The following is a 23,442-nucleotide window of genomic DNA, read 5'->3' as shown; positions in this document are numbered from 1 at the left end:
AAGGAACCACACGCACACGGTAACATGCTAAGATCTCACGCCTCGTTCCTCAACAGTGAATATGAGTCTCCTTTAGTGACAAATGACGGAGGAATCTGGACAGACATGTTATATAGTCTTTACTACTTAAAGAGCAAAATCATGATGGCTAAATTGTCGGACATATTAAATCACTTATTTAACAAGGAAGGCTTTCTAGAAAGCCTCAGAAATGGAACTGCTGTTTTAGCTCAATGGTACAGTGTGTGTGCAGCATGCACAAGGAGCTGAGTTCAGTCCCCAGAATGCCATTAACACCCACACACACACCAAGAAAAAAGAAGAGAAGGAGAAGAAGGAAGCAACATTTGCAAAATTCCCAAACCATTTTCAAAACATAGGTAATTTTCCCACTTAAAGAAACAGGACTAAGAGTATAGCTCAATAGCACAGTGCTTGCCTAAAAGGTACAGAACTGGATTAGGCCTCAACACCACATAAATAATTCTGTATTTGTATACACAAGTGTATGTCCGTGAGCATAAGCATGTGGGGTGTGTGTGTGTGTCACAGCACCACTCCCCAAGCTTTAAGGACTTTTGGAAGAAAATCACCATCATCTGATACACAGGCAGGCAAATTGTAACAAATCTTTAAAATTAGTTTTAAAGGATGGATAAAGGAGGAAAATGAAGAGAGAGGAACAGAAGGAAACAGATGGGCCTGGAGGATTTAATAATCAAGCTTGAGTAACTACACCCTTTTTAAACACTTCTTTTTTTTTTGCATATTTGGACTCTAGAACTCCTGACATACAGTCACTTGGTTAATATAGCCGCTCCAATCCTTCCTAAATTCATCTGGCCTCCATGCATTATATTACCCCATATTCTATTTATGCTCAGAAGACTACAAAATAAAGCAGAAGAACTGGGACATAGGACTCATATCAGTGTTCTCTCCACAGCCTCCTGCGTGGCAGAATCCAAGTGTGATCACAGTGGGACTAGAGAACCATTTCAGCAGCTCAGATGCATTTAAGCTACCTGGGCTGGGCGGGGCTGGGAGGGGCTGGGTGGGGCTGAGCTGTAAGCATCCATCCTGGGATGCAGGAAGGAAAGACAAAACACGGAAATCACATCGGAGAGCAAGTGCAGGAGTGGCAGCCACAGAGTCTGAGCTGCTTGGTTTCCTCTTTCCAGTCCATACGAACACCACAGATCAGGGCGACTATGAACCCAGCATTTCATGCAGAGAAAGGAGACTAAACCATCAGGAATCCATCTTGATGGAGGAGTTCTACACTCACCATCATTTTAGAGCAGCTTATCAAGATATACCTTAACAGCCTCCCAGGAAAACTCCGTTCCGGACTGTAACATGCCCCCCCCCCCCCCGCCACCCCATAGCAGCAATGCCACTCGTGAGTGGCTGCACAGTCTCCTGCTGCTGGAGCCTCCTAAGGAGAACATCAGCCAATGTTCTACCCTGCCACTTCTGCCTTCCTTCAAAACCCACAGGTGCCCACACCAAAGCATGAAGACCTGAGTTCAAGCCCCAGGATCGGTATAAAGGTGGAGGGAGAGAAACGACCTCCACCTGTGTGCAATGGCTCACGCACATCCACATAAATACGTCATACATGTGTGCATGCACCTACATGTCATATGGTCAATCTACTGGGAACCACCCTCATAAAGCAAACTGATTCTCCCTGCCTAGCTACTAATAACCGTCCCTCAGTCAGGAGTGGGAGATTGTGAGGCACTCTTCCATGCTGGATCTTTTTTTTAGACATGTCAAATAAACCAAAATAAAAAAAAGTATGCAAATAAATAAATGCAAAAAAAGTTCAGCATAAGCAAGCATGATTGATCAACAAATTTAATGAGATTCTGTAGAGATTAAAAAAGTAAGTTATACTCACAAACTATGTGGCTTAGACTTTGATGGCATGAGTACCAGGGCCACCAAATGGTGAGTAATCTATCAGTCACACTTGTCCCGGCATGTGGCGTCTTTGGTGATCTTGTTAGACCTGTTCTTTCTAGACACAGCCTTCATTTCTGAGGCTCTTGCACCATAGTGCCTTTTCTCTTCTGTTCGACTTTGTTTGAGACATCGTAGCAGGGTATTACTTTTCCATTATGGCTTGCTACACTTTGCACTTTTCTGATCATAAAATTGAAACCACACCCCACCTTCTACTCCCCTTGTCCCCACTACTGCTCTCTTACTGCAGAGAGCATCACAAGGAACATCCTCTGTCTGCTTATGGGATGTCTCACTCTGCCTCATTTTTCCATGCCAAACCAGGAGTTCCTGGTCACAGGGCAAGAGGGTAAGAAGGGACAGCCCCCTCTTGCCCCAGGCACATCCTTCTGTATCAGCTGCCCTGCTTCCCAGCAGACAGAGCTGTCAATGCTCAACACAGATTTCCTAAGGACAAGAAGGAGGATCTGGACACAAACATCTTCATTTAGAGAAACCAAACTACTGGCAGCTGCCTGTTGATGGTGGGCCTCACTTCTCCGTGGAGACACAGGAGAAAAGTCCGCACATTCAGAAGCACCTCCAGCAGCGCAGGTCAGTCCTGGACCCAACAGTGGACAAGGCAGGCAAGCACTCTTAAGTTAAATGCCAAAGGAGAAAGCTTTCCTAGAAACTGAGCTTGCTCTTGGTTCCTGCTAACATTCTCCTTTCTGGTCTTTGTCTTCAAATCACCATGGTAAAGTAGGCACAGGAATGATGTAGTGAAAAGGACATTCTGTGACAGATCTAATACCAAATTCCCAAAGAAAGGAACGAAAGCAGGAACACAACCTGCTCATCCGAAATCCCACCACCTAGAAACAATCAATATTTAAATGATTCGTTTAACTCATATGTAATACAATCATTCAAGCAATAGAACCTAGCATATAAATAACCCATGTATTTTAGTCTCATTATAGTACCAAGATTATTGATATTACATTATTTTGTGGGGGTTAGTTTGCAATAATCATGATATTTTCTTATACCAATAACTATTACTTTGTGGATAAAAGAGTTATGGACTTTTTTTTATTAGAGACACACTAGAATTTAGTTCTGTGTTTGGTATTTAGATTGTTTCTAATTCCATGGTAACTACAAAAGTGAATCTTAATCTTGTTCCAGGTCTTGCATGTTTACACTCTGATTTTCTGTGGATAGATTCTAACTCAGAACTACAGGAAGAGACCCACTGATACATCAAGGCAAACAGTCTGCACTTTTACCAGCAGGAGCCTGTACCTCATGGAGGAAGGCCAGCACGCCGGAGGCAGAAAAAGGATGACTGGAAGTTTGAGGCCAACCTAATCTACACAAGTATCACTCCATCTCAACTCCTCCCCCAAAATAAGTAAGAGAGACCCACATTCAGACAGTCTTGCTAGCTCACAATTCCTAACTCACATCCTTTTAATCTCTGCCCATCTAAACAATGAAAAATGGTGTGTGGTTCCGATGACCTCTACATGTTAACCTCGGTCACTTGTAGTACTCTCATTTACTGCCTTTTCAAACTCGTGTACTTTTTATACCAAAGGGATTGCCTTTTCTTACTGATTACTAACAGTTTCCTGGTTTGACATCAGACCACAACAGCACAGATCTAGCAGGTCTGGTTTCAAAACCCAACCCTGCCAGGGAAGCCATGTAATCTTGAGCACCTTAGCCTATCTGAATTTCATTTTCCTGACCTATAAAAAGGGGGTTAATAATGCTGTAACCTCATAGGGACTTTTTAGGTAGTAAAGAAGCTTAACCATTGCCTAGCCAATAAGCTATTTTTACAATTAAGAAAGCTTATTTCTTAAGATTTATACATATTTTATTAAGATCCTTTAATAAATAAATCCTGAAATAGCAATTAATGTATAAGAGACTTATCCAGAATAGACTTTATATAGTAACCTAGAAAAGTAAATAAGAATGACAGAATGAGAAGAGGAAGAAATACAATTTAAATGTAATTTCAAATAAGTCTCATTTCACATTAGACATAGTATTGCAATACTGAAAAGTCCTGAAGGAGAACTGAATTTCAGGGTTGTTCTCTACACGCTCCATGGAGGAAAGCAAATGGTGGTCACTTGAACAAATTGTGGCAGTTATTCACCAATATGTCTTACGAGTTCAGCTAGAGGACTCCAGTTTCTTCTTTATTTTTTTTCTTTTTTTTTTTTTTTATTAAGTATCTTCTTCATTTACATTGCCCATGGTAAGACTTTTCCCAATCCCCCCCCCCTCCCAAAAGCTCGTTCTCAATAATTCCCTACCCCTCCTCTCACCCCCTGACTCCATGTTTATTCCCCACTACCGGACACAGTCCCACTCCCCCCCCCATCCGTTTCCCTTTGTTGTGGCCTCTATTGAGCCTTTACCTGACCAAAGACCACTCCTCCCACTGATGCCCAACAAGGCATTCCTCTGCCACATTTTTGGCTGGAACCATGTATACCCCTTGGTTGATGGTTCAGTCCCTGGGAGTCTTGGGGTATCTGGGTGTATTTTAAAGTTACAAATTTACAAACTTATGAAGGAATAATCACTTAGTAAAAAGCTATGGTCATATAATATGTAAGTAAAAATCAAAATAAAAAATATATGCCTATACCCAACTTTAATTTATAAATATTATAGAAAAGAAACAGGAAATACAGATACACTCAGCAAACATCAGTTGTAAATCTACTATGTGACAGGTACTGGGTATATAATAATGAAGAACTGAGAGATGAGCTCCCTGGAAGTTATCAACAAGAAAAACAGTGATTTAGAAAACCATGACCAGTGATCTACTTGAAGAGCCACCTTGGGCAGTTCCCAGTGTACACTAACAGACATTAGAACCACGCTAAATGTGGGATGGGTAAGTTCTCTGAGATGATATCAAGCAAGATGTTTAAATGGAAATAGTGATTAGTTGAGTATGACAAAAAAAAAAAAAAAAAAAAAAAAAAAAAAAACAAGAAGGAAATGTCCAGAGGGAAGAACACAGAAGAAAGCCTGCAAATCAAGAGCATCAGTTGCACAGACCAAACATTATTTGGAAAAATGTCAAAGACTCAGCATCATTAGCGTAGTGAGGCACATATAAAGAGCTAGGGGAGAGGAGATGACCAGCCAACAGAGGCTCCAAACTCCTTAAGACTGTTTACAGAGGCTCCATGCTGGGAGCCACAAAACCACTGAACAGCTTTAAGCAGAAGCACAACTTTAGATTGGTTCTTTAGATCACTACAAGGCTAGGGGACACGGCTCAGGAGCAGAACAACTGCCTAGCATGCAGATGACAAAGATCCTTGAGTTGTTCCTCACATAAGAAACAAGCAAACAAACAAAAATACCATCTGGATTCTAAATAACAAAGTGTGAAGACGGGAAGCCTAAGGTGCAAAGCTCTACCTACGCCCTCAGAGTACACTGCCTTGGTTACTGGACTGAGGAGCTGGGGAAGGAGGCGCAGGAGGGAAGCACTTATAATCAGTCACTAGTGACTGCTCTGGGGCCACACAGGCACTCAGAATGGAGCGCTAGGAAGAAATCAGACCCATGCCCTGAGCTTCTCCACTGGGTCCCTACTGTCCAGACACTATATCTCCTGGTAACCTCAGTTTCTCTTAGCGTTCACCTTCCTCTTCTCTTATGAACATAGGGTACATGGTCTTCTAAACAAATAGTGCTTCCTTTCATAAAAGATAATCAAATCTCATAAGTGATATAAGTAGAAAACTCCCTGACAGTCAGAGGACAGTAGAGCATTTATAACTTCAAGCTGTGGGCAGGGCAACTTGTAAAGGATACATGAAAGCAGATACACTTATAAGGGCAGAGAACGAGCAGGGATTTTTCCCTTCCTGTACTCTCACTACACGTGCCACAGAATTTCTGTGACTCATTTTGGGGAAAATGTAGAGAGGTTCTCCCATTAGCAGCCAGGCCTGCAGATGTCTCTATATCAGACACACCTCACCCTCTCACCCAGTGCACTTTGGCACTCACTGAAAAGTCTATCAGATCCCTCCAGGCTGCCCTGCCTATCCGATTCCAATTGAATGCACAGGTTATACTCTGTGCTTCTAATTGACCAGCTATAAGCCAGTTCTCTTCAGTGTCTTCATGGGAGCAAAGCTGTCCACTCTTTCCATACTTATTTAATAGAGTGTTTGAAGTCTTACCTAGAGCAAAGAGATAACTGAGGGAGTTCAAGGAGATACAAATTAGAAAGGAAGATGTCAAAGATCTTTATTTGCAGATAAAATGATAATATACATAAGGGACCACCAAAATTCCACCTGGGAGCACTTATTACTAATAAACACTTTCAGCAAAATAGCTAGATACAAAATGAACCCAGATAAGCAGATGAAAAATAGACTAGGAAAGAAAACAGGGAAACAACTCCTTTTACAATCAATTTAAATAATATAAAACATCTTAAGTTAACTCTAACAAAGCAAGTGAAAGATTTATATGATGAAAATACTTTAAACATTGAAGAAAGAAATTGAGGAAGATATCAGAAGATGGAAATATCATCCAATGCTCAAGGACTGGAAGGATTAATAGACTAAAAATGGCCATCCTTTGGTCATTGCATACCAAAAGTTTCAATGCAATACCTATTAAACATCCAACACAATTCTTCCCAGAGCTTGAGAAGGCAATTTTCAGCTTCAGATAGAAACACACACACACACACACACACACACACACACACACACACAGCAGTATAACTAAAAAAAAAAAAAATCCTGAATAATAAAATAACTGCTGGATGCATCATCATCCCTAATTTCAAGTTTTATTACAAAAATATAGTAATAAAAAGCGCATGGTATTGGCATAAAACAGACATGCCAGTGAGTGAAATCTTTGATAAAGAAGCTGGAAATACACACTAAGATGCTGGAAAAGCATCTTGCACAAGTGGTGGTGGCCGAAACTGGTGACTGCATTTAGAAGAATCCAAATAGATCCATACTTATCACCCTAAACAAAACTCAACTCCAAAAGACCTCAACACAAACATATACCAGAACTGATAGGAAAGAAAGTAGAAGATAGCCCGAACTCACTGGAACAGGAAAACACTCTGCGAACAAAACACCATTAGCACAGGGACTATGATTAACATTTCACAAATAGGAACTAATGAGACTAACAAGCTTCTGCACTGCAAAAGACATTGTCACTTGGACAAGATGCCAGCCTACAGAATCTGAAAAGATTTTTACCAACTACACATCTGATAGGCAGCTAATATTCAAAATATAAAAAGAACTCAAAAACTAGATAGCAATAAACAATCCACTATAAAGTGAGGTGCATATCTGAACAGAAACCTCTCAAAAGAGTAACTTTGAGATTCCATCTTACACCCATCAGAATGGCTAACACGAGTGGCAGCTCATGCTGGTGAGGATGTGGAGCAAGGGGAACACTCCTCCATTGCTGGTGAGACTGGAAACTTGTCCAGCCACAATGGAAATCAGTATGGTGGTTCCTCAGGAAGATGGAATCAATCCACCTCAAGATCCAGCTATACTACTTGTGGACATATACCCAAAGGTCACCTCATCCTGCCACAGAGACACTAGTTAACCATGTTCACTGATGTTCATTCATGATAGCCAGAAACTGGAAATAACCTAGGTGTCCCTCAACAGAACAGATAAAGAAACTGTAGGACATGTACACAGTGACCATTATTCAGCAAGATAAACAGTGAAATCACGAAAGCAAGAGGTGAATGACTGCAACTAGAAAAAAAAAAATCATCCTGAGTAAGGTAACCCAGGCCCAGGAAGACAAATATGGTGTGTTCACTTGTATGTGGATAGTAGCTGTTACATCAAGAATAACCAAGCTACAATCCATAGAACCACAAAGGTTAGGCACAGAGTAAGGGACCAGGAGCGACAGACAGATCTCCCTGAAAAAAGGTATGTCATCAATCAGCACCTTGCTCAGTCACCACCAGGGACACCTCCTTCTGCAGCAGATGGGAACACATACAGAAACCCACAGCCAGACATTTTCAGAGTGAGATTTGACTTAAGGTCCCTGGAACACTCTCAGCCGTCAGACATCAGGGGAGAGACGTCTCCATCAAATACCTCCCCCCTCAGGGTTTAGGAAACCAAAGAAGTGGAAAGAGTATAAAAGCCAGAAGGGACAGAGGACTCCAAGAAAACAAGGCCCTCTAAATTATCAAGAAACACATATGAACCCTCAGAGACTGAGGCAGTACGTGCAAGGCCTGCAGGGATGCGCCTCAGAGTCCTAGGGATGAAAACGGAAGTGGGCATAGGCTCCTGTGACTAACCCTGAAGTATCTCCAGTTGATAACCATTTGCAAGTAAAAATTTCCTCTAATGGGAGTCTCACTGTGTAATCAAACCACTCTTAAGGCTAGGAATGCCCACCAGTAGGTAACCAAAAACTTTAAACCAATGGCACTATCGGAGGTTCCTTGTCTCACAGGACCAGGCCATGATTTTGCCCTTTTTCCCATTGCTTTCTTCTCTCTTTATTCCTACAGGTCCTTTACATATATATTATGGGATTCCTGAATATACATTAACATAAATGAAAGAGTCTATGTTTCTTGTGCCTTCTCTTGGACTCTTTTTCTTCTGTTTGTTTTGTCTAATTCTGATGTCTTAGATTTACTTTATCTTATTTTATTATTATCCTTTAGAAGTCTTTTTTTTAATGAGACAGAAAGGAGATAGATCTGCATTGGAGGAAATGTAGGGAGGAGCTGGGAGGAGTAAAGATGGAAAAACCTGTAATCCTGACATTTTATGTGAGGGGGAAAAAATCTATTTTCAATGACAAGAAAAAATAAGCTGCTGTTGTCACTGCACTCTGCCTAGATTCCAGTAATGTGGTAGACTGTCTCATGGAGACTTGGAGAATGCTCTACTTATAATTGTTCACTTGGGTGAACAGACAGAAAGGGGCACGGAGTGAGGTGAGCCAGGAGGGCCAGAGCCACTGCACCCAGCTGGCTCCACTGGCGGGGAATCAGGGTCTTCCCACAGGATGTGATGCTAGACTTTTTGAAGGCTTCCTTAAGTAGGCATGGCTAACATGGCTGACTAAGTCCATCGCCACTGATTATCAACTTAACCTTCAGCCACTTCCCCTTTCAAGCTTTTAGGGTGGGGCTTAGATTCTCCACCCTCAAATTAGCTGGATATCTTGAACCAGCCAGATCCTGAAGCTGGAAAGGGGCCCCAGTCACCAGTCACACCATTAGGAGAAAAGGACTAACCCCGAAGAAATCCCCAAGGGTTTTAAAGAGCTTTATTTGAGAAAACTGTGACTAAGGCCAAATATGTACTGCCTAATACCACATGATCAAAACTATTCAGTCCCTCAGGAAGGATGCATAGCTTCAGTTCTCTCTCTGCTCAATATTGCTAGTATGTTTCTTTGCTAATCTTGTTTAACAAAGGCAGAATAAACCTCAAGTGCGCATATACTCAAGAAAGAGTATACTAGTATAAGGTATTATTTTTAATAAAGTGCATTTTTTCTTTTATGAAAATTATAGTATGGCTGAGTTCATTGACATGCTCCAGTAATACCCACTACTTGGAAGTAGGAGGAATCAGGAGAATTATAAGTTCCAGGGCTGCTTGGGTAACATTCAGAAATCCCTCATACTCCCACAATACATAAATATGCAAACAAATAAATGATGAAAGGATTCATATAGAAATTAAGTCATAGTAATGGTTAATTTTATGTCTAATCACCATAAGCTCAGCTGATAAAAGATTCTGAGCTTCTGGGCTTGTCTATAAGGGAGTTTCCTGGAATACATTAGCATGTTAATCAGCCTAAATTATATCCATCTAATCCCTTAGGGACCTGTATAGAAGAAATGGACAGAGAAAGATAAACATCCTCTTCTAGAGCCTGAACTTCTGTCTTCCTCTGCCTTCATACTCCAGAACTGCAGATTCAGGAGTCTTGATTCCAGAGCTTAAAACAGTCCCAGGCTTAGTCTTCTGCTCTAGGCTGTAAGTTACACCCATAGTTATCATGGTTCTCAGGGCTGAACTACAAGCTCAAGTTTCCCTAGTCTCCTGTTCACTACCCAGAGCAGTGTGGGATTTCTTGGCCTTTGCAGTTTCATAAGGCACTACCCATGGCAAAGCCCTTCTTATATCTATATCCAAGAGAACCTAGCTGAAGAATCCTGACTAATACAGTCAACAGTGTAAAACTAAGCGCTACTTAAAATAATATCCATTTATCAGCTCACCACAGCAACCACATTAATCAAAGCAAATGACAGGTTTGGGAAATAGGAAAATTATTTCACCATACAGAAAGAGACTACAGTGTCCAAGAGACCAACTCTAAATTGTCTCAAATGCAGTAGAAGCAACAGACATGGTGTCAGCGGACAAGAAGAATCTAGATGTTATACAGGGGTAACTCTTAGTCAGGGTTTCTATTCCTGCACAACATCATGACCAAGAAGCAAGTTGGGGAGGAAAGGGTTTATTCAGCTTACACTTCTGCATTACTGTTCATCACAAAAGGAAGTCAGGAGTGGAACTCAAGCAGGATTGAAAGCAGGAGCTGATGCAGAGGCCATGGAGAGATGTTCCTTACTGGCTTGCTTCCCCTGGCTTGCTCAGCCTGCTCTCTTATAGAACCCAAGAGCACCAGCCCAAAGGTGGAACCACCCACAAGGGGCCCTCACCACTTGATCACTAATTGAGAAAATGCGCCACAGCTGGATCTCATGGAGGCACTTCCCCAACTGAAACTCCTTTCTCTGTGATAACTCCAGCCTGTGTCAAGTTGACACACAAAACCAGCCAGTACAATTGACCCCTTGTCAACTTGACACACAAACACATCACTATTAAGCCTCAACCCTTACTTTCTTATTCATCTCCAAGATCTAAATTACTTTAAAATCCCACAGTCTTTACATATTAAAAGTTCAATCACTTCAAAATGTCCAATATCTTTAAAATTCAAAGTCTTTTAAAAATTCAAAGTCTCTCAACTGTGGGCTCCACTAAAATGCTTTCTTCCTTCAAGAGGGAAACATCACGGCACAGTCACAACCAAAAGCAAAACTCAAACCCCAATGGTTCAATGTCTGGGATCCAACTCACAATCTTCCGGGCTTCTCCAAGGGCGTGGGTCACTTCTCCAGCTCTGCCCTTTGTAGCACACAGCTTGTCTTCTAGGATCCAGCTTCCTGTACTCCCCTGCTGCTGCTGTTCTTGGTGGTCATCTCATGGCACTGGCATCTCCAAAACGCTGCTATCTTCCACTGTAATTAGGCTTCACCAATAGCCTCTCAGAGGCTCTCTTCATGGTGACAAGCCTCTGCTCCTATGCATGACTCCTTCGAGTCCTGTGCCATCAATTGCAACTGAGGCTGCACCTTCACCAATGGCCTTCCGTGGCCTCTCACTGTGCCAAGAGCCTCAGCTGCTCTTCATGACCCCTTCATGCCTTCAAAACCAGTATCATCTGGGTGACTCTTACACAGTACCAAGTCCAGCCACACAGCACAAAACACAACTGTGGCTATCTCTGGAACACACTCTCTGTACTCTCAGAAAACACTTCCCAGAAGATTTCACCTCAGTGATGCTGGTACCCTCAACAGAGAGAAGTGGGCAGGTTAAGGCCACCTCAGTGTGCACTGTGGGCCTACAGGGAGGGTGAAAGCTGAATCCCCCTGCAGTCAATTGATACAGGGCATTCTGCCTTTAGGTTAGTTGTTCAAACATTGAACCATCTATTTTCTTCCTCGCCAAGTTGCTCAACTTGAAGGTGGCATGAGATAGTAAGGCAAAGAGAACCCTTTGATTGTCCTTAGTCTCATTAAAAAAGAACGTTAAAATGGTCACAGAAGGGAACTCATGGAGTAAATACCAGGCTTAGAGAGAGGAGAAGTGCCCTTAGCATTCATACATACATATTGGGGCAGAGACTGAAGAGGACTCAGCAGAAAGTTACACATCTGTTAGAGTACAAGAAAGTCACACGTGGTAGAGTAAGGAGGTCACAGTGGGAAAGGAGGAAGCAAAGCCTCCTTCGGGACCTTTGTCACTCTTAGCTTTTGTTGAGAATGTGCAAAATTTCTCCTCTCAAAGGCAACACACCATACATCCCTTTGGACCAACCAAGGAGGAGATATTTAACCTTGATGTATTTGAGTTAGCAGATAAGACCTGCTCAGTGTGCCCTGATCTCTGAGCAGAAGGGAATAGCTAACTGAATTATGGCTGTCAGTTTACCTTAGTGCTGTAGGCTCCAGTCATGGCTTCCTCTTCAGCCTTGCAATTAGTTGTAAGCAGCTTGTAAATTCTCACCCCTTGCTAGAAGGCCAGGGTTTGGCTTGCTCTATTCTTGCCATGGAAGGAAGCACTTGAGAAAGTGCTTCCAACAGCTCTGAGCGTTTCCACCATAATACCTACAATCTGTCTCACTGTGAAGGTGTTAGTTCCCTGAACACAGAGTGGTACTAACCAGTGATCCCACCATTTGTCCCAGAAGAAACAGACATATTGGTATTCCTGTGTCTCACAGGAATGGTGCACAAAAGAGATGTCGGCAGAAGGCCTGCATAGACCCCACCTATCAACAGGAAATCCACTTGTAGCATACAGTTTCAGCACAGGTCATCAGAGGATGTGGGACCTCCACCTTTCTGAATTATCCTAACATACTGTATACCACCTGCCCCAGAAAACCAAATAGAACTATAGATCCACACGTCACTCCTAAAGGCCTGGGGCAGACACCATGTAGTAGAGTCCACTCCTGCAGTCAGCCCTGCAGCTTACATGACTTGCTATCCATGGCCACGTGTGCAGCATAACTTCCGTCTCCAGCAGGAATTCCATGAACAATGTCAAAGGTCCATGCAACTCTGTGATTTGCTGGGAGCAGAATCATTTCCTTGTGTCTGTGTGATTATCAGTCACCCGCAAGCATAAAAAGCAGATATCAGGCGAATGACTGACTGGCCTGTTCTCCCCAGGAGAAATTCTAACTCATTCTTGGAGACTAACAGTTAAAAAGTTTTATTGTTCAAAGAAACCTCATTCTAAAGTTAATAAGGCTGCCACTGTATTATCAGGCCACTCAAGTAAGAGAGTCATAAAGCATTTAACAATGTCACCGCTTACAAATGATCAGGGAAACATAGAATTAGCTTGAGTTTCAACCAAAGAAAACCATCAAAATGTGAAACCAAAAACATTGTAAGGGGAAAGTGGTAAATAACAAAATCTGCTGAAAAGAAAAACATATAATAAGAAAATATTGACTTTTTTCAAACTGTACTTAAATTTCATACGTGTATATGGGCATGCTTGCTGCATGTGTGTAGCTATAATTGCATATGCAAATTAATGCTATGTACAATGAGAGGAAAAAATCATAGCTCTTCTTTTTGTATAAGTTCAAACAGCTTTTTATATTTTTAGACTTTTTATTTGGAGTGTGTGTGTTTTTGTCTTGAGGCAGGGTCTCACAGAGTTACCCAGTCTAACTTGGAACTAGACATGCTCCTGCCTCAGCTTCCTAAGTACTCTGATTACAAGTGTGTGATACCATATGTAGCAAACACCTGGCTTTTTAACCAAAACCCTACTCCATTCTGAGCATACCAGATTCTCTTGGCTTTTTTCTTTGCAATTAGAATTACTCAGGGTTCATATTGAAAGTTACAGCTAATGGACCATAATTAGAGTTGTTATCATTGGTTTTCTGATGTTATATAACAAACTTCCACAAACATATCAGATTAAAATACTCATTTATTAACTTACGATTCCACAGATCAGAAGTCTAGCTCCCTTAACTAGGCTCTGTGTTCAGGAGTCAAGATGTTGCCAAGCCTGGGCCCCTATCTGTTAGCTCTGGGGAATACATGTAGGCTCTTGGTGGAACCCAGGTTTGTTTGTTTGTTTGTTTGTTTGTTTGTTTGTTTGTTTTAAAGCTGTATATGGTCCTAACTTTCCTTGCTGGCATCATCAAAGAGCTGTTCTCTGCCCCCTGGGCTGGCTGTAAAGTATCTCCCATGCCCTCTCTCCCAGACTCCTAACCTTTAATGCAAAGCCAGTCCTGATGATCACACTTCCTGTTTTGTGACTCCCCTATCTTTGACTTCTGCTATCAACAAGAGACCCTGCCCTGCCTTTGGGGTATTCTTTGCATATGTGTGTACAATGAACTACAATTCTATGCCTCATGTATTCCTCATTTTCCATCTGTTTCTCCCCAATATCCTCCCAGCACACACTTCTGCCTTCTGGTTTCAGGAATGTTTCCAGTTTTCTTTTTAAACATTCACTGAGTCCAGTTAGTTTTTCCCATGTGTAAATGTGTATACACCATCCACTGGAACATGGGAAGCCTATCAGGCTACACCCTTGAAGAAGAGTGATCCCGCCCCCTAGCAACTAGCAACTGCCAATAGTTTCTGGATAGTTCCTGAAGATCATTTCCCCAATCTCTAAAGGATTTTCTACCTTGCTTGACCTCAGATTGTGTACAAGTATCCAGAGCAGCTGAAAGTGTGTAAGGGCCACGCTTGTGCCATGTCCAGAAGGCAACACCTTCCCCAACCTCCAGATCTGAGAGTCTTGCAGCTTCCTCCTCTATGGTGCTTCCTCAGCCTTGGGAACTGGGGGTTCGGGAAAATGCTATGATAAAGTCTTCCATTGATAGCTGAGCACTCGGTCTCCTCTCAGCAATTTGACTACTTGCATTGACCTGTGCAAAAAGTTTATCTGACCAGAGTTGAAAGCAGCCAAAGTCTATAAGTAAAAACATACACATTTAGAAGGCAGTTTGATATCAGGACCACTGATAAATCAACAATGGTAGGCTCTACTCTAGGACCAAGAAGCTTTGCAGCCATGGGCTTTTAACCAGGATTACAGTAACAAGTGTGACATTGCTGACTACTGGAACAGGCCTCCAGCCTAATGAGAAGGCAGTTAGTTGCAGCATCACAATTGTGCCACAGTTCACCAGTGGTACATCTTAGGTAGGTAGTACAGTTCCGCACTGGGTAAGGCCATCCATGCCTTTTCTCTGCCGATGTCTTTCTCCCACAGGATACTGCACAGCACTCTCCAGCACTATAGTTAGCCCACAGCCAACAGCACCCTCTGTTTCAAAAGCTCCTGTGACCATGTAAACTTCCTTCTCCTGCATAAAGGAATCATATTTGGAGTGACATCTTCTCTTATTGAGGGCTGTAGCACATAAAAGGGAAGAGAGCTCACATAAATCCCTGCATATAAAAAGTTTATAAGCTTCCAAATATTTCCTTTGACAACCTTGTAAACTCTGTGATAAAGACATCGGACTTCATGCAGAATCACGCTAGGTCCCAGAAGCAAATAACAGCAAGGAACAGAGATTTGAGCAGCAAAGACCCACTGGCTTAATCAAGTCATCTAGATTAATACAATCAAACTCGATGGAGTTTGCATTACACAACCAATACACTGGCTGAAAATCAGGCCTAGCGAGAATTTTCTAGGGTGGTAAACAACTCATGGAACAGAGGAGAAAAGAGTTCAGAGATCTACCAAGTGTTCTCTCTCTCTCTCTCTCTCTCTCTCTCTCTCTCTCTCTCTCTCTCTCTCTCTCTCTGTGTGTGTGTGTGTGTGTGTGTGTGTGTGTGTGTGCGCGTGTGTGCAAACGTATTGTGGTGTGTAAGCCAGAGGACACTTCAAATGTCATTCCCAGGGACCAAGCACCTTGGCCTCTCATTGAGACCGGGTCTGGTGCGGGTTCTAGGGACATGCCTAGATCCACATCCCCAGTATCAGAATTGCATGCCTTTTCCCCCTGCGCATGCTGGGGATCACACTCGGGTACTCAGGCTTATATCACACAAGCAGTTTTATCATCTGAACCACCTCCCAAGTCTCCTAGCCAAGTTTTGAAAGCAGTTTTATTTCCTGTGGTGTTTTGACTGAGAATGTCCCCACAGGCTCCGGGGTTTGAACACTTGGATTCCAGTTGGTGGTGCTGTTTGCGTGACACAGACTTCCTGGGAAGAGTTGTCATTTGGGGCTGGCTTTGGTATTAAAAGCCTCACATCCCTTTCAATCTGCTCTCTCTGCTTCACACAGGGTTGAAGATGTGAGCCCTCAGCTTCCTGTTCCTGCTGCCACACCTTGTATTTAAGAGTATGGCATGTCCTAGAGATGTTCACACACACACACACACACCACCCGCCCACCCATCACCAATTTCTGTTCTCTCTCCCCTGCTCTCTCTATTGGGCTGCCTTGTTTGGCCTCAGTGGGAGAGGATGCACCTGGTCCTACAGTGACTTGATGCACTGGGGGGTGGGGAATACCCAGGGTGGAGCTCCCCTTCTCAGAAGAGAGAGGGGAGGGGAAATGGAAGGAAAGATCTATGTGAGGAGGTACTGGGAGAAGGGGGGCTGATATTGGAATATAAAGTGAATAAATAAATAAAATTTAAAAATCAAACACTAAAAATAGAGAAGGAAGGAAGGAAGGAAGGAAGGAAGGAAGGAAGGAAGGAAGGAAGGAAGGAAGGAAGGAAAAAAGGAAGGAAGGAAGGAGGAAGGAAGGAAGAAAGGAAGAAGGAAGGAAAGAAAGAAAGGGCAGAGAATGAAGCATTCTGTATGCACAAAAGTATTACACCTGGATACTCAGGTATTTCCTGGCACAATAAAATTGCCCTGACTACAATTCTTGGGGAAAGTTCAGTTTTCATTGCAAGAAATATATCTCTACCTGTTTTGCATAATGAAATTTAAATGAGGCCTACAAATATTAGGACCTTAGAGAGGTCTTTTAGAAGCCTACCCATTAAACAAACACCCTAGGAACAAGGGCATTCTTCAAAAATGTCACCATCTCCTTCATGCTCCAAGCCTCTTATGGCCACACGCGGAGGAGCACCTGAAAGAATGCCCAAGGAGGCTCATAGTTAACAGAACAGAAAGGGAGGGGAGTCAGGGCAATCAGATCTGATTCACAGAGTCACTTGATGATCTGGCCTTAAAGGCAGAATTAAGCCCAACAGGCATCCATTTTGAACATCAGAGTGTTTCTGAACCTGTATCTTCTCACCCAATTATAATCTCTCATGTCTCTTTTCACTTCATCAACTATACTTGAAACAAAGCCCTGAGTTCCTGGGAGCCCTGGACTTTACCAGCAACATCAAAGAGGCAACAGAGGAAAATCTGCTCTATGAGACCTAGTTTCCCTTCCCCTAATTATTCTGGCCCCTTGCTTCAGTAACTGCCTCCGAAACAGAAATATTTTTAGATCAAGTCTTGCTGTCTGTAATAATACTGTAATTAATTTGAAAGATGCTCGAAACTTTCCTAACTATATTAAAAACAAAAACTCAACAGAATACATTAGTGAAGAAAGAGTTCCCCCACCTTACCCCTCCAAGAAAACAGTATCAAACTTCAGTCAATGAGAGCCAAGCCTCCAGGCAAACTACTAGTTACTAGTTCCCTTAACAAGTTCTGTGCCCACTGTCAAGTGTATGGGTGAGTATGAGCTCATTAACAACCTTTTTTTTAAAAAAAAAGGAAAGAAAGAAAGACAAAACCATGGTCCAGGTCCTCCTCCTCTGCATGCACACACAGCACGCACCAGCATTATCTCATCCAATGCTGACATCTCTTAGAAGATCTTTTCTATTCAGCTACCCCTAAATTTAGTTCAGAGAAGGCTACATTTGGTCCAGGTATTGGCAAGTCCAGTTACTGTCATGTCCAGTTACAAAAGATGGATAGTTTCTCTCCTAAAAACAATCTATTTCCCATCCTACATTTTGATTTTGTGGAGGAAGGCAGGGGTTAAGAATACCTTTGGCTCCATTGGACCGAGCATGGGGACCCCAATGGAGGAGCTAGAGAAAGGACTGAAGGAGAGGAAAACAAGAATATCAACCAACCAGATCCCCTAGAGCTCCCAAGGACTAAGCCACCAACCAAGGGGTACACATGGCTCCAGCTGCACGTGTAGCAGAGGATTGCCTTGTCAGGGACCTTGTCCTATGAATGCTCAAAGATGCCCCAGTGTAGGGAAACTGAGGCAGGAGTGGGTGGGTGGGTAGAGGAACACCCTCATGGAAGCAGGGGGAGGGGTATGGGTTAGGGGGCTTAGGGGGTGGGAAAGGGGATAATATTTGAAATGAAATGTAAATAAAGAAAAAATCCAATAAAGTAAAAAAACAAAAACAAAACAAAAAAAAGATCAATCATAAGTCTCAAAAAAAAAAAAAAAAAAAAAGAATACCTTTGGCTAGGCAGCGCTGGCATACTCCTTTAATCCCAGCACTTGGGAGGCAGAGGCAGGCAGATTTCTGAGTTCAAGGCCAGCCTGGTCTACAGAATGAGTTATAGGACAGCCAGGGCTACACACACAAAAAAAAAACCAAAAAACAAACAAACAAACAAAAAAGAATACCTTTAAGACAGTAAGAGTATACTCATCACAGACAATAAATAAATATTTTTTTTAAAAAAAAGAATATATTTAAGAGGCTGTCGTCCAATTAAGCACTGTCTCTACCAGGAAAATGTGACTAATGTTGGGCATATAATTTACAAAATACACAGAGCCACAGTAGCCTACTGCCATATTCACCAAGAGGTCACAGGTGTAGGCGGCCTGAGCCAAGCAAGAAGCCGAACTTATGATTTTGAAGCAGTAGGGAGTCTGCAGTGTAAAGCAACCAATTAACAAAGTGAAATCTTAACATGTAGAGTCATCACTGAGTATTTGATTAAATACCTTAATAAGTTTAATGTTTCCTAAACCAACAAACACACAAGCAGATTTATTGAAGATACTGCATGGTAAATAACATGAAAGCATGAAGAAATGGTTTTCAAAAGAAGGGTCCAGGGTCCCCATAGAATCAAGTTTTCTCAGGGGGAAAATCCTAGTGTGATAACAGACACCCACCAGACTGTGTCTTGGTCACACACTATCCAAATGAGTTTAATCATTAAAAATAAAGAATCGGAAGATGCAGATGGACGCAGGTGCTGCAGATGGAGCACGTGCCCAAAGAGTTCATGAGTTCAGGTGCTGGAACCTCAGCACAGCAGCACTGAAAGGTGGGACTTAGGAGAAGAAAGCTGGACGCAGGGACAGTCCTCACAAATGGTGTCTCGCTTTCCTCTTGTGAATCCACGCTCCCTCCTGAGAAACTGGAGGTGTCCCTGGGAGAGACAGCTGTTAAAAGCAGAGGCCACCATATCTATTTTGCCTTTTAATATACCCACTTGCCGTCCTGATTTCCAGCATGAGATAACACCACAAGCCCTCAGCAGACACAGCCACATAATCTTGGATTTCCCAGCCTGCAGAATCATAAGCCAAAATAAGCTTCTTTCCAAATTACTCAATTCCTGGTATTGTTACAGCAGCAGAAAATAGGCTAAGGTAAGAGAGTACCATAACTTACACATAATAGGTATTTCTTTCTCACAGTTTGTGAGTCTAAGAAAACTCAAGATCAGGACACCAACTCATTTTTGTCTCATTGTGTTTTGACGATGACCTCACTGTGGCAAATTGGAGTAAGTTCTCTCCAACCTAGAGGATCAGTAGTAATTTCATGCATGAGGGTGTAGCCCTCAGACTTAATCACCTTCTAAATGCCATCTACTAATACTATCTTATCTTCAACATAGGAATCTGAAGTGGGGGCAAAACAGCCTATAGTGATATCCTACCAAATCGATTAAAGACAAAAAAAGTATATCTGTTTCCATGCAAAACAAAATTACATATTATTTGAGAAAGAACTGTCCCTCTAAATGTTGGATCAAAAGCACTATTAAGAATAATAGCAAATCCTCCTATGCAAAATAGGCTATTATTTAAAGTGTATCCCCCCCAAAATGTTTATGTTGAAATTCCAGCTCCTTTAACACAAGAGCATGACCTTACATGAAAACAAGAACACTGCTAATGGGGTCAGACTAAAGAGGATGGGCTCCTGGTCCAACATGGCTGGCGCCTTGTAAAACTGAAAGTTGAGGACAAATACATGCAAACAACAATGCTGGGTAAGCGTGAGGACCTTATCAAGGCGCTTTATCGTCAAGTTAAGATAAACCAGACTCCCAATAAAGGCCCAGAAGTTAAAAGTGAGTGGCCGGGAGCAGCTCTTGCCTGGTGCTGTCAGAGGGACCAGGGCCTTCCTGCTGCAGTGACCTCAGACTCAAGCATCTTTCTCTCAAGGTAAGAGATTCATTGCTGTTGTTTAAGTCAGTTTGCGGTACTTTGCTACATAAATCCTAGCAAACTAACAATGTAATTGTCAAAAACACTTCGCTGGTAAAAAACGATTTTCTTACACTGCCATACAGTTTGAAGGCTGAATAGACACCATGCACGCACGCACCAGGTGGCAGTTTTAATGAAAATGGCCTCCACAGACTCATAGGGAGGGGCATGATTAGGGGGTGGCCTTGTTGGAGCAGGTGCGAGCTTATTGGAGGAAGTGTGTCACTAGAGATGAGCTTTGAGGTTTCAGATGTTCAAGTCAGGCCTAGGGGCCCACTGTCTCTTCCTGCTGCCTGCTAATCCAGATGTAGAACCCTCAGCTCCTTCTCTAGCACTATGGCTACCTGTGTGCCACCAAGCTTCCCACCATGATGATAACGAACTAAACCTCAGAGCTGTAAGCCTAGCCCCGACTAAACATTTTCCTTTATAAAAGCTGCCACCATCATGGCGCCTCTTCACAGCCATAAAGTCCTAAGACACACCATATCAAACACTTGATGCTAAGGTATAGGAAAAGGATTATGGGTTTGCCAGTTAACCAGGAACTAAAGCTATTTTTACACAGACTGCTGCAAATTCAAATGAGTTTTTAAAAACTGACATTTCTGATGATAAAATGGAACCTCAATAAAAATAAAACTCTCTAAAGGTAGGGTAATAAATTTCTCATTTGTCCTAAATTACAATAAAAATTATTTAATTGCAGAGTAACTATCGATGAAAGGGAGAAATAATTCCAATATGAGAACCATAGGGATATACTCTAATCAGGAAACCTATCTAGTAACAACATCCCACCCCCTCTGTGGAAGCTCAGTTCCACAGAAAGGCAAAATGGTGCCTTCCACTGACCAGCATGGCAGTCCTCCACAGGAGCCATTCTAGGCCTGACAGATCAGATTCAGGAACTCGGGTGGGGAAATGACTGCAAAGCAGGACATGACCATTTCCTTCACAGCTCAGCACAGGCAAAACACTAACCCTGACTTTACACACCCTCCAGAATACACATCCATGCACAGGAGAGTAACCTTTGCCTTAAGCTTTTAAGGACTAGGCTCCATTAAGCTATGAATAAGATTGTGTTTTGCTTTTCAGCAAAGAAAGAGAACAGTAGTGATCAGTGGTCCTGTATCTGGGTTCAGAGTCATAAGGAACAAGTTCGTCTCTAGCAGAACTCCTCTGGGCCTGGACAGAGGGCTTCCATACCGAAGCTCCAATTCTTTCCTGCTTCAGGAGTTGCATACAACCTCAGGATGAACTGAACAGAGTCAGATGGTTACTGTGCATGTTATTGAAGCTGCATCTGTTTCCTTGAGTCTCATTATTACCAGTGGAAAGGGATGGTACCTAACACTAATGAAATTATCCTTAACATTGTTAACAACTGCCACTTATTAAGCATTTTCTATATATGCTCTACAAATTCATTTAACCTTACTTTATCCCTGAGAAATAAATATTTTTCTCATTTTTAACAGATTCAAAAAACTAGCTTGCTTAATTTCAGAGGTAGCCAAAGAGGGATTCAGATCTTAACCTTTCCTTCCCCAGAGCCAAGGCTCCTAAAGGAATGTTGGTAGAATCAGTCTTTTGGTCTAGATTAGAAATGAGACAAGTACCAAAATAGATAAATAAGGTTGGTGACATCAGGGAAGTCTGCGTCATTTGCTGGTAGCACAGATTAGTTCTGCAACACTGAAAAGTTGCCAGAATCAAGTCAACCATAAACTTGATTTGACCTTTCTAGTAGGGAGATCACAGACAATTCTAGGGAGAAAACCAAATACATATGTGTAGTTAGAAGCGCTTCCTAAAATGACTTTTTCCTGTTTCGCTAAGTTAGTCCCCAACAGAACTGATTTGATGATGCTAAGTCTAAGGCAATAGAGGTGATACTCAGGGATGGACTTCATCCTGCATCTTAATTTAAGCAAACTAAAGGAATGCGGCCTTCACCTCCTCCCTATGCCTTTGGCTGTGGTACTGAGGCTGTGGACTCAATATGGAGACACACACACAGCAGAGGACTGCCTGGTCTGGCCTCAGAGGGAGAAGGTGCGCCTACTCCTAGAGAGACTAACTTGAGATCCCAGGGAGTAGGGAAAGCTGGTGTGTGGAGAGACATCCTCTGGAAGACAGGGGGAGGGAGGATTGGGATGAGGAACTGTGGGAGGGGAACCAGAAGGGAGGGGAAAGGCTGTACTGTAAAATAAATAAATAAATGTAAATTTTTTTTAAAAAATGAGAAATTACAGAAGCCACACAATTAAGGTTAGCTTCGAATAAGGATCTTTAAAGCTAGATTATGCAAAAAGTATTTTACCTTTATCAATAAAGTCTTTTGTTGTTAAATATATCTTCACATTTAACCTGTTCCAAGCGAATAAAAGGATTGTAACTCCACACATTATGTAAGAAATGGGTCACATTGTAAGTATTTCTGGATATTTTCTCTTTGCAAAATCATCGATTTGGCCCAATGAGATTAAATTATGAGGGTCTGGATTAAATGTATTTTAATCACAGTTTACTTACCCCACACAGAAAATTTGGCACATCCAGTAAACAGTGATTTTTTTTCAAGTTCCTAACAACTGAGTTATGTCTTGGCAGTAAAACCCCGTGGGAAAACTTTAAACACTCGCAGACCACTGATCAAACCATGGCCTCAAATAAGCTTTCCCAAGGAGTTCTCCAGGGAAAAGTTAATGCGTGCATGCTCCTGGAAGGAACCACATTCTCCCATGCTGGGAGCCTGGGGAGGCCTGGGAAGGAGGGGTTCTGAGAAGGCCTGCGAGCGCAGAGCATAGAGCAAGCGCAGAGCGCGGGCACCTCCGCAGCCTGAGCGCGAACATCTCTCCTGCCAGCACATCCCAGGACAGTGGGGCACACCGCACCGCAAGGTCACCACACTGAGGCGACTTTACATAATCTCCCGCCTCGCTGCCAAGCACCTGCGCGGCACCCTCCGTGCAGAGCCTGAGAGCTGCCGTGCGGGGACTGATCGCCTGGGAACCCGGGTGGGGGAGCCGAGACCGCGGGGACAGAGAGCAGTGATGCCAGGAGAAAGCTGGGGACTGAGTGCTAGGGTGCCGGGGACCACAGGCAC

General features: G+C 42.6%; 1 protein-coding gene across 1 annotated transcript in view; it reads right to left on the bottom strand.

Annotated features, from left to right (window-relative positions):
- Sh3gl2 (SH3 domain containing GRB2 like 2, endophilin A1) overlaps positions 1-23,442 on the bottom strand; it is a 190,484-nt gene that overhangs the window by 166,592 nt on the left and 450 nt on the right. The gene's annotated exons all lie outside the window — the stretch shown is intronic.

The sequence above is a fragment of the Apodemus sylvaticus genome, chromosome 3 (assembly GCF_947179515.1).
Source record: "Apodemus sylvaticus chromosome 3, mApoSyl1.1, whole genome shotgun sequence".
Classification (NCBI taxonomy): Eukaryota; Metazoa; Chordata; class Mammalia; order Rodentia; family Muridae; genus Apodemus; species Apodemus sylvaticus.
The sequence above is the reverse complement of the archived record's forward strand: the minus strand, read 5'-3'. Positions and strand labels throughout refer to the sequence as shown.